The 10,000-nt window shown below is 43.7% G+C and overlaps 1 protein-coding gene and 1 pseudogene across 1 annotated transcript in view; one reads left to right on the forward strand and one right to left on the reverse strand.

Moving 5' to 3' along the window:
- tgfbr2l (transforming growth factor beta receptor-like) overlaps positions 1 to 10,000 on the forward strand; it is a 435,413-nt gene that overhangs the window by 151,937 nt on the left and 273,476 nt on the right. The window lies entirely within an intron of this gene.
- The window catches only part of LOC120570487, a 16,816-nt pseudogene continuing 7,862 nt past the window's right edge, over positions 1,047 to 10,000 (reverse strand).

Raw genomic sequence — 10,000 nt, forward strand, 5'->3', positions numbered from 1 at the left:
TATATACATATACAGCAGTAATACTCTGTGGTACTAGTACTTTAACTGAAGTTAACTGTGTAGTTTGAATATGTCTCCTCATACTACTCAAACTATGTATAAATTAATAAACTTTTAATCTAAATGTTATTTTAACACATTCAAGTATTTAATGAAGACACTGGTATACATTTAAATATTGACAATTAAAAACATCAGTTTCTAATATACAGTGACTCTGCAGCTGTTCATAACAATTATTTTAAGTGAACCAGCTGTGTCACTGTTAGTATCACTCAGAGCTGCTTATTGAAACAGTGGCGCCACCTTGTGACGCAGTAATATTATTTCATGTCAGAAAAACCACAACACACCATCACTCAGAATGAGTTTTAATGGCCAACTGTTAACAAACAGAAAAATCATTTTAGTTTAACATGAAACAGCCCCAAAATCACCATCACCAAACCCACCAGACTCTATGTAAATAATCAGGACTTTTTGCGTGTATAGAGCCAGCATATCTCCACCAGACTCCATGTAAATAATCAGGACTTTTAGCGTGTATAGAGCCAGCATATCTCCACCAGACTCCATGTAAATAATCAGGACTTTTAGCGTGTATAGAGCCAGCATATCTCCACCAGACTCCATGTAAATAATCAGGACTTTTAGCGTGTATAGAGCCAGCATATCTCCACCAGACTCCATGTAAATAATCAGGACTTTTAGCGTGTATAGAGCCAGCATATTTCTACCAGACTCCATGTAAATAATCAGGACTTTTAGTGTGTATAGAGTCAGCATATCTCCACCAGACTCCATGTAAATAATCCGGACTTTTAGCGTGTATAGAGCCAGCATATCTCCACATGTAAATGGGTGAATTAAGGGTTTATTTCAACCAAACCAGAGTGGTGATTGTTGGAACAGTGGAAAGATGAACCAAGACGGCTTTTGATAGTTTTATTTAGTTTCTGTCCACTTTAAATGAAGTGTGTTTTACGTTTATAAAAGTCCTGATTATTTACATGCAGTCTGGTGGGTTTGGTGATGGTGATTTCGGGGCTGTTTGATGTTAAACAAAAAGGATCTTACTCTATATGGTTGTACATCACAGCCATCTAACCATGGATATATCTTCTTGCACCAAATGCATAACTGCAATGCATTGTGAGTGATATCCATCTCTCATACATGAGCATTACTGAAATGTTTGCCGGTTTCATCTTCATGAGGCCTTTATCAGCTAACAAAGGTAATCTTCTGATATGTCTGTTCCCACTGCCTTCTATGTTTCAGTAAGCGTTATTATCTGAAACCACAACCCAATGGTAAATGTTTATTCAGTAGCTTTAAGATCGGATGGCTGTTGGTTTACAGTCTCACTGCTTCTGCAAACATGCATTTGGGAAAACCTGGCAATACAATGTAATACTGATGTGGATAAATGTGCTATTAAACAGAGTTGAGTTCCCTTTCTGCTGAATGTTACCAATGATCAAGACTGCTTTTATTTCACATCACAGACATTTATTGATGTCAAAAGACAAATACATTCAGTTCTACTGAGACAGAGTTAAAAAAAGATAGTGTTGCACCCAACGTTAGCATCAAATTACAAGGAAGTAACTCATCACTTTGATTGGCTTTCCAATCAACTTTCCCGACCGGCCATCTGGCAATCGGGCCATCGGGCCATAGAGCCATCGGGCCATCGGGCCATCAAGCCATCGGGCCATCGGGTCATAGAGCCATAGAGTCATCGAGCCAAAGGGCCGCCATCGGGTAGTGATGGTCAAATGAAGCTTCGCGAACCACTGTCTTTATTTTCTGGCTCACTAGATGGCGCTCTCTGTTCAGAGAAAAAGGTTGAAGGAATGGCAATTCAGTGTGTTTTCAACCCTTTGCTGAACAGAGAGCGCCATCTAGTGAGCTCAGAAAATAAAGTGGCTGTGTGTGGCGCATGTTTTACCCAAGAAGAGCAAACTATAATTCTACATAAATATGAAGAACACAGACACAGTTTCACAGGCAAAACACAATACAGTTGCTGCTTCCTAAAACAGGAAGGAGAGCTGGCAAAAAATAGGCAATGCTGTGAATGCGTAAATCACAACACTTATCAATGTCACTTCCCCATCAGTCAGGACCAAGATCTGATCATAATTACACTCATAACTACCACTGTGCTTTCCATAAACTGTCATTGCCTTAGCCTATTATATCAGTTGCAGTGCACCTCTCTCTCTCTCTCTCCCACTCTCCCTCTCTCTCTCTCCCTCTCTCTCTCTCTCTCCGCGCACCGAGCTCCTCCAGATCATCTAATCTCTGATCTCCAACCTAACCTGCTCCTGAGCAGATTAGGTGTTCAGCATAAGTTACCACGGCGATTTAACCCAGTAACAATGGATCCACTGCCGTGATACACAAAACCCTGGGTTGAACCTGAAGTTACCTTGTTAACGCCAAGTCTTTCTTCGTAGTACAGGCCTGTGTTGTTTTGTTACACAGACCTTCAGTGGTGATATCTTCAGATTATCCCCAGAGTAAATGAATGGAAACATCTTCTCAGTGAAAGTGTGTGTGAAGGTGTGTATGTGTGTGTTAGTATAAGCATCAGAGAACGACAGATTTCCTCTGTTCCAGTCCAGAGTCACTCTGATCCATCTTCCAGAGAACAATATTGTCCATAATCCAGAGTCTATGTCTCCCTTCCTCTGGACAGACTCTGCTAACACACCCAGTTCCCAGTATTTACTGTTTCCAACCTCGACATCCCAGCTGTGAGTCCCTGAGTTAAAGCCCTCAGAGCCCAGGACAGAGTACCAATAAGCAAACCTCTCTGGATTATCAGGAAGCTGCTGATACTTCCCTTGTCTCACACTGGTCAGATCTTCAGACAGGATGAGGTTTGGATAAGCAGTGTTTGGGTCCAGAATCAGAGGAGTGTAGGAGACCATGTCCTTCATCTTGTTCCAGATGTTGAAGCTCAGGTTGCCTAGGTGTTTGGCCTCGTCTATCAGAGCTCCTGAGAGCAGCTGTGGATCATCCAGCAGGGGGAACTGCTGGACTCTTTCCACTGCAGCCTTGTAGTTGATCAGGAATGAGACGTCTTCAGCTCTCAGCTGCTCCTCTGTGGCTCTGACTGTGTCTGAAAGAGCTGCTATCTCTCTGCTCAGAGCCTCCATCTTCTCCTTCATCCTCTGAGTCTTCTGCTCCTCTTCCTCCCTCAGTGCAGCCATCCTGGCCTCCTCTTCCTCTTCTAGAAACTGGTGAAGCTTCTTAAACTGATCCTTAATCTGCATCTCTGTGTCGGGCCTGGACCTTCAGGTGTTCTGCTGTACGATCACACTCCTCTTTAACTTGTTCAAAAACCTCTAACTTCTCCTTTAAGGTCTCCAGAGTTTCCTGGAGTTCCTTCTTGTGTTGTCGTGCAGCTTCATCGATGGGTCTGAATCTGTGGTTGGAGTGTGTTTCTGAATCTCTGCAGATGAGACACACCGGCTGCTGATGGTCCAAACAGAAGAGTTTGAGTTTCTCCAAGTGCAGACTGCAGAGAGCCTCTGAAGCTCTTTGATCTCTCTGCTGTAAGAAACTCTCACACAGCTTCTTTAACTCCAGGTTACGAGGTGGTTCTGGCCTTGAAGATCTTCTCTTACAAACTGGACACTCCTGTGTCTGTTTCTCTGTCCACCAGCTCTTCAGACAGTCTTTACAGAAGCTGTGGCTACATGACAGAACAACAGGATCTCTAAAGACTTCATGACAGACCGAACAGCAGAAATCCTCCTCTGACATGGAAGCCATTTTGTCTCTGAGAGCAGCTGAAAACAGCAGAAACAACAGAAGTTACAATTACGCTAAACGACATTGGTCACACCTGAAGCCACATGTGCAAAACTCTAACTACAGTCTGCACTACCAACAGTCACCTGAGCTAAACAGTTCACATCTCATGCAAACACAACTATTAACACACATCTCAGAACAGGCTCAGAGCAGCCAAACACTCAGAACAATCCTCAATGAGATAACCAGGGCTGGATCTAGCCATTTGGTTGCCCTAGGCGATAATGAGTTTAGCCCCCCTCCCCCCCGTTTCTATCATTGACATATATATAATGGACCAACAGAGCCCGTTGCTCTGGACGGAGACCAGTGAAGGATATTAGAAGCACTTTTCCAGCGATCACTTGCTTTACTGAGCAGCCTCCAACTGACAGAGACAACGTAAATGTGACGTGACGAGTCTGAAAGTTGTAAGTCTTCTGGTAGCTGTGCCGAGAGAAATCTCAATCATTCCCAATCTTACAGAGACAGAGAGCGTAGGTATATGTAAGAAGATAACATGGGCACAGGCTAATTACTGATCACTAAAATGCTAGTTAACATCAGTAATTAAACCTAAACAGATAATGGAAGTCCAAACTGCCAGCGAGCTTCTCCTGTACTATACGGTAATTCCTCTACTAGGCAACAGTAAGTCGCTTGGTTATGACACAATCGTTAGCCTATTTTTACAAAAACGTCTGCTACAGAGCCATAACGTGAGGTACAAGGTAATGGAGCCTTTTATACATTGTCGTGTTTCTTTAGAAATAAACAACGGACAAATAGAGTCTTTAAACGCTTCAGATGTAAAGTTATTCGCTGTCAAAGTGACGTCACACACACACTGGTGCACACACACACACACACACAAAAACTGGCGCACACACCAGATGCCAGCCACCACATCACTTCTATTTACTGATAGCTAGCGTTTACCTCAGGCTAATTAATTAGAACTGCTGCTGTGTAGACTGGAGTTAGAGTTTTGCACATGTGGCAATCGAAAAGAAAACTGTAAAACAGGAAGTCAGTTGTGTTTCCCTCCCTAACACACGGGACAAGTTTTCCTTCAGTGCGGTCTGCCATAAGAGGTTTATTTGAACCCAAACCACTATATTTTCCTAAACTTAACTAAGTAGTTCTGTTGTCTAAATCTAAAAGATTTCTGGCAGAAAGCCCAGAAGGTAAACATCTCCCGTGTGCCTCTCCCTGCTGCAGAAAGTTGCCTCAGTTGCTTTCACTTTGAGTCTCAAAGTGTTTTTCAGTCTGCAGCAGATTACAGTTAAAGTATTTCACTTCTTCAGTACTTTAGAGCTCCTTTCTGTAACTATTCTACTACTCAGTTAAAGTCACAGCTTTTTAATAAAAGGGAAATATTACCGCCTGTGTGTCGGTGCGTCTCCTCTCACTGACAACTCAACAGGAACTGACTGGTTTCCTGGTCTGGCTCAGATGACGTTACATCAGGAAACCAGTCAGGCAGGAGCTTTCTCAGGCAGCTGATGAGTTTCATCTTAAAGGGACAGTTCACATGTTATGAAGTGTGGTTTTATGAGCACACACACACACACACACACACACACACTGAGACACACAACAGGAACTAACTGAGACACACAGAAACACTGAGACACACAAACACACACACATACACACACTGAGACACACACACAAACACAGAGACACACACACACAGACAAAGACACACACACACACACACACACTGACTTTTTGTTGAACGTGTGGGTCAAAGCTGATGCTGCGTCTCTTCCCAGAGCTCCCAGAGCTCCCAGAGTTCCCAGAGCTCCCAGAGCAGCAGCGGGACAGCCCTGCAGGTGGAGGAGCTGGTGGAGGCCCTGCAGGACCGGAGGAGGAGGGCGGACAGCGCCGTCAGGCTGCAGCTGCAACAGGCGGAGAACGCCATCATGGTCCTCAGGAACAAACACCAGTCTGGAGAGGTAAGGGTTTAGAGCTCACATTATCATTACAACAATGTAATATCATATCGTTAAAATAGAGCTCACATTATCATAACAACAATATCATATATCGTTAAAATAGAGCTCACATTATCATAACAACAATATCAAATATCGTTAAAATAGAGCTCACATTATCATAACAATATCATATATCGTTAAAATAGAGCTCACATTATCATTACGACAATGTAATATATCGTTAAAATAGAGCTCACATTATCATAACATCAATATCATATCGTTAAAATAGAGCTCACATTATCATAACAACAATATCAAATATCGTTAAAATAGAGCTCACATTATCATAACAACAATATCATATATCGTTAAAATAGAGCTCACATTATCATAACAACAATATCATATATCGTTAAAATAGAGCTCACATTATCATAACAACAATATCATATATCGTTAAAATAGAGCTCACATTATCATAACAACAATATCATATATCATTAAAATAGAGCTCACATTATCATTACGACAATGTAATATCATATCGTTAAAATAGAGCTCACATTATCATAACAACAATATCATATATCGTTAAAATAGAGCTCACATTATCATAACAACAATATCATATATCGTTAAAATAGAGCTCACATTATCATAACAACAATATCTAATCGTTAAAATAGAGCTCTGTTTGTGTGTGTGTTTGTCTGTGTGTGTGTAAGTGTGTGTGTGTATGTGTGTGTGTTTTTGTGTGTGTTATGTGTGTGTGTATGTGTGTGTTATGTGTGTTTATGTGTGTGTTATGTGTGTGTATGTGTGTGTGTGTGTGTGTGAATACTTTTGATGCAACATATTTGCGTCATTTATTTGTGAGGTCCCCGGTGTGTAACAACCTTAAATCACAGTTTTACTACGATGTAAACTTCACTATCAATTAATACGTACATTTTATCTACGAAGAATTACAAGAATTTTGTTATTTTTTAACATCAACATTTATTTTATGCCCCTGTGCTGTAATCAATGAACATGCTGTCTGTCTTCACTGCAGGACTGGAGTCTCACAGCCGACACGATCCTGGACCAGAAGCAGGACCTGCAGTCTGGATCCACATCAGACTTACCGGCAGAGTCCAGGAGAAAAGAAACCAGAACGCTGCAGTCTGGATCCACATCAGACCTGCTGGCAGAGTACAGGACAAAAGAAACCAGAACGCTGCAGTCTGGATCCACATCAGACCTGCCGGCAGAGTCCAGGACAAAAGAAACCAGAACCCTGCAGTCTGGATCCACATCAGACCTGCCGGCAGAGTCCAGGACAAAAGAAACCAGAACCCTGCAGTCTGGATCCACATCAGACCTGCCGGCAGAGTCCAGGACAAAAGAAACCAGAACCCTGCAGTCTGGAGCCACATCAGACCTGCCGGCAGAGTCCAGGACAAAAGAAACCAGAACCCTGCAGTCTGGATCCACATCAGACCTGCCGGCAGAGTCCAGGACAAAAGAAACCAGAACCCTGCAGTCTGGATCCACATCAGACCTGCCGGCAGAGTCCAGGAGGAAAGAAACCAGAACCCTGCAGTCTGGATCAGACGTGAAGCTTAGATTAGAGTCTGAATCGGGGGGAAACCGAAACCTTCAGCCGGGATCGGGATCGGATCAGAGCCACACAGAAGCCTGCAGTCCAGATTCAGATTAAACCTAAAGTCAGAATCTAAATCAGAGGAGACCAGAGACTTTGATTCTGGATCCAGTTTTGACCAGACGCGTTATCGGAGCTGAAAGCAGAATCTAAACTAGAAGTGAAGCCTGAAAGTAGACCAGAGGAAACCAAAGACCTGGAGCCTGGCTTTGAGTCAGGATCCAGATTGGATGTAAAGCCTGGAGCCCGACCAGAGGCGACTGAAAACCTGCAGACTGAATTCAAATTAAACCTGAAGACAGAATCTATAACAAGAGAAACCAGAGACCTTCAGCCGGGATCCAAAACAAACAAGACCAGAACCTTTGAGTCAGGATCCAGATTCTTATATCTAAAAGATTTGAAACCCAGATCAGAGAAGAGCAGAAACCTGCAGCCTGGATCCAGTGTAGACCAGACTCTGGAACCTGAATCTAAACTAGATGTGAGACCTCAAAGTAGATCAGATGACACTAGAAACCTGCAGCCTGGATCCAGTGTAGACCAGACGCTGGAACCAGAATCTAAACTAGGTGTGAGACCTCAAAGTAGATCAGAGGACACTAGAAACCTGCAGCCTGGATCCACAAATCTTGAATGTAGACCCGAGGAAACCAAAGACTTGGAGCCTGAACGCAGATCAGAGGAGACCAGAAACCTGCAGTCTGGATGTAAATTAAACCTGAAGACAGAATCTAAAACAAACGAGACCAGAACCTTTGAGTCAGGATCCAGATTATTATATCTAAAAGATCTAAAACCCAGATCAGAGAAGAGCAGAAACCTGCAGCCTGGATCCAGTGTAGACCAGACGCTGGAACCAGAATCTAAAGTATATGTGAAGCCTGGAAGTAGATCAGATGACACTAGAAACCTGCAGCCTGGATCCAGTGTAGACCAGACGCTGGAACCAGAATCTAAAGTATATGTGAAGCCTGGAAGTAGATCAGATGACACTAGAAACCTGCAGCCTGGATCCAGTGTAGACCAGATGCTGGAACCAGAATCTAAGCTAGATGTGAAGCTTGAATGTAGACCCGAGGAAGCCAAAGACTTGGAGCCTGAATGCAGATCAGAGGAGACCAGAAACCTGAAGTCTGGATGCAAATTAAACCTGAAGACACATTCTAACTTAGAGGAGAACAGAGACTTTCAGCCGGGATCCAGATCAGACGTAAAGCCTGAACCTAGATCAGAGAACACCAGACACTTTGAGTCAGGATCCAGATTACAGTTAGAGCCTGAATCTATACCAGAAGAGACCAGAAACCTGCAGTCTGGATCCAGTTTAGACCAGTCACTGGGGTCGAGATCAGAGCTTAAGCCTGAATGTAGATCAGAGGAAACCAAAGACCTGGAGCCTGGAGTCAGATCCAGAACCCTACATGGATCCAGGTCAGATATCTGGGGTTAGGGTTAGACACACACACACACACACACACACACACAGACACACACACAGACACACACACACACAGACAAACACACACAAACAGACACACACACACACAGACACAGACACAAACACACACACACACACCCACACACACACAAACACACACAGACACACACACAGACACACAGACACACACACACAGAGACACAGACACACACAAACACACGCACAGACAAACACACACACACAGACACACACACACAGAGACACAGACACAAACACACACACACCCACACACACACACACACACACAGACACACACACAGACACAGACACGTGCACACACACACACACACACCCTCTCTGCAAAGATTAATTAATGAAATAATGGCTGGTTACTTCAGTCACATTACAGTCAAACGTTTCTAAATACAGGACATGAAATCTGCATCTGAATCTGTTTTGGTTTAGTGTGCAGGCGGCAGGGCTGCAAAGCATGCTGGGAAAGGAGACTCAAAGTGAAGAAGGCCCCGCCCACCAGAGCCTCCTGACCAATCAGAGGCTCCTGCTGCTATCGTCTTCATGTGAAAAGCTTGTTGAAAAGGTGATGTTTCCTTCTTATTATTCTCTGGAACTTCCTTTCACCGTTTGACTGTACTTACACTGTGTGTGTGTGTGTGTGTGTGTGTGTGTGTGTGTGTGTGTGTGTGTGTGTGTGTGTGTGTGTGTGTGTGTGTGTGTGTGTGTGTGTGTGTGTGTGTGTCTGTCTGTCTCTGTATGGTGTGTGTGTGTCTGTCTGTCTGTCTTTGTGTCTGTCTGTCTGTCTGTGTGTGTGTGTGTGTGTGTGTGTGTGTGTGTGTGTGTGTGTGTGTGTGTGTGTGTGTGTGTGTGTGTGTGTGTGTGTGTGTGTGTGTGTGTGTAACAGGTCAGCAGCTGGGTGCAGCAGGGCATCACTATGTTGTCTGACAGCTGTGAAGCAGGATGGCAGCTCTGTGAAGCCGAACACACTCTGAACACACACCTGCAGCTGCGTGCACAGGCTGAGGTACACACACACACACACACACACACACACCACACACACACACACACACACACATACAGGAAAACAGTTGTACAAATCCAACTTGTTTCTGACTCTGTTTGTCTCCAGTCTGCAGGTAA

The sequence above is a fragment of the Perca fluviatilis genome, chromosome 12, assembly GCF_010015445.1.
Source record: "Perca fluviatilis chromosome 12, GENO_Pfluv_1.0, whole genome shotgun sequence".
Taxonomy (NCBI): domain Eukaryota; kingdom Metazoa; phylum Chordata; class Actinopteri; order Perciformes; family Percidae; genus Perca; species Perca fluviatilis.